Here is a 2,706-nt window from a genome sequence, read left to right on the forward strand (position 1 = left end):
GTCATGAAAGGACTTGGGGAAGTGGCGTTTGAATTTCAGGAAAGGGGTAGACTTTCGGTCTGTTGAAAACTAGAGTCAGCAGAGGTTGGCCACGCAAAGTAGGAGGAGGTTTCTGACTGACAGTTTGGTGAATGATGCTGCTACCAAGAAAGTCCACAGCAGAGGGAGAACAGCTTTTGTTGTTTAGAGGGGGATAAATTTGTTATAGAAAAATACTGAAGGACAGTGAGTCTGCTTGCTGGCCCCAGATATCCATTTTCTCCCTTAAAAAATAAATGTCCATGTTTTAGGGAGGCCTTTCCTAGCTTACTTGCATCTGGGTGGTGACCATGTGATTAAGTTCTGGCCAGTGGGATGTAAGCACACCATTGGATAGCTCTTCCAGTCAGTGTTGTCTCTCTCCCTCATGTCCTCAGTCCCACTTTTGGGACTGTGGACATGTTGGCTAGAGGTCTAACAGTGATCTTAGACCATGAGATGGAAGCTGCTTATTGAGGACGGTTGAGAGAGGAGATGAAGTATCTTGAGACCATGATGATTATAGCCTTTTCAGGCTTGGCAGCCAATTTGTCGTTGTATGGATCAGTTAGCCTCTTTCTCCAGGCACATCTGTCATCACTCAATGGGCTCATGAACAAACTGGCCATCCTGGTAAGAAGCATGGACTTACACTTACCAAGACTGACCTGGCTGTAGCCCCTGCTGAGTGCCCCGTCTGTCAGCAGCAGAGATCAACAGTGAGTTCCCGGTATGGCACCCTTCCCTGGGGTGATCGCCCAGCTACCTGGGGACAGGCTGTTTACGTTAGACCTGGAATAGATAGTTACTCTGGATATGGATTTGTCTTCCCTTTAGACAGCGCTTCTCTCAAAGTCGCATCCGTGGGTTTACAGAATGGCCTATCTGCCTTCATGGTATTCCACACAGCATTGCTTCTGTTCAGGTTGCTCACTTCATAGCAAAAGGGTAGTGATGGACCTTGCCCATGGAATTCTCTGGTCTTACCATATTCCCTACCATCTTGAAGCAGCTTGTTTGCTAGGGTTGTGGAATGACCTTTTGATGGCTCAGAATCTATAGGATATAGAATATGCATCTCTGTCTCTGTCTCTATTTCTCGATATATTTATACCTCTATCTATTTATCTATGGCTATATATATGTGTGTGTGTGTTTATATGTATATAGATATAGAGAGAGAGACAATGAATATGAATGAATGTGTGTGTGTGTGTGTATACATGTGTATATATATATGTATTCCCCCTGTATCTTACTCTGTTTCTCTGTAGAATTTTGACTAAGTGAGATAAAGTATCTGGAGATTCTGATGATTATAGAGCTGCCTTTCTATCCTTGACTGCCAAGGTGAGAGAAAAATAAACCTCCATCCCATGTAAGTCTCTGATTGTTACATTCGGTCACTTACAGCTGCACTTAATCCTGACTAATACATTTCATTTGAGATGCCCATGACACACGGACACATGAAGGTGGACAAAGAAGTCGAGCTCATCATAAAGGTCTAAACTAATGATGAACGTTTGCACTCATCAGCACAGTGCCATTAGGAAGGTGAAGCCCTATAAAGGGAGTGTGTCATGTAAGAAGTATAAGCATTTAACCAATGAAAAGAGGAGGATGAACCTGAAAAGAAGATTGCAGACAAGTCGATCAAGTAAGCCACGTGGTTAACTTCTCAGTAAGTTTAAGATGTGTCAACGAGGAGATTGCTGGTGCTCCTAGGTGAGCTGTATGACTGGAGGGGCGATGGTGGAAGACAGTTGTACTGATGGAAGAGTGGGTGAGGACAGTGAAATGAAGACAGAAAGCTTAAAACACCTTTTAGAAACTGGTTGTTAACAGAAGGAAAGAAATAGTGTAGTAATGTAATGACATCATAGTGTCAAGTAGGTATGGTTCCTTCTTTCTTCTTCTCCCTTCCTTTCTTTTAATGGGAGGTGTTTGAGCTTACACTGAGATAGAACCTGTTTATTTTATTTTTAATTGTTTTTTAATTTTTAATTAAAAAATCTTTTTCTACTTGTAGCAAGTACTACTATCAAACTCCACTCATTGGGCTAGAGACCCTCGTGCTGTTAAAGAAAAACTTGCCCCTCATGTAACACACTGCCTACACCTGCGAGTTCATCGGCTGGAACCAGTTTAGATGCTCCTCCGTTAACCTACCTTTCTACAAGTCTCCTTGTGACTGTCTCTCTTCAATGCAGCAATAAGACATTTAGTAGACCTTGAATATGAGACCAAGAGTAGGCTTTATACGCAGTTTCTAGTAACTGAGTGAGTGGCCTTCTTCCTCCTGCTCCATTCCATCCTCCTTCACCACATCCCACATTCGAGTCTTCCAGCTGCTTTCCTCCATCTAAACCATCCAAACTGACTGCTGCTGACGCTGCTCAGCTTCCGGTTAAGACAGTCAGTTTCCAACAGTCTTTGTTGTTTTGTTCCCTCATTGAACCTGTCAAGAGAGTCTTGCGGGGGGAGAAACAGAGGGACTTTGGAGTTGTTTTACTCTCTTGGATTCCCTTCATTGCTTCTCCTCACCTCATTGCTGAAGATCTACAGGCTACCCTCTAACCTCCTGGTACCTGCAAGGTAGAGGAGGTAGTCCGCCAGTTAATGACTCATCGTCTAGAGTGAGAGCCCCCAAATGTGGTGGGTTCTAAATTCCCAGATGTCTTTGAG

General features: G+C 43.5%; 1 non-coding gene across 1 annotated transcript; it reads right to left on the minus strand.

Moving 5' to 3' along the window:
- Positions 1 to 2,042: 2,042 nt before the first annotated feature.
- Positions 2,043 to 2,185, minus strand: LOC116660685. The gene has a single exon (XR_004316301.1). It is a non-coding gene; the product is annotated as a small nucleolar RNA SNORA62/SNORA6 family (small nucleolar RNA).
- Positions 2,186 to 2,706: the final 521 nt, after the last annotated feature.

Source organism: Camelus ferus, chromosome 30 (genome assembly GCF_009834535.1).
Source record: "Camelus ferus isolate YT-003-E chromosome 30, BCGSAC_Cfer_1.0, whole genome shotgun sequence".
NCBI classification, from domain to species: Eukaryota; Metazoa; Chordata; class Mammalia; order Artiodactyla; family Camelidae; genus Camelus; species Camelus ferus.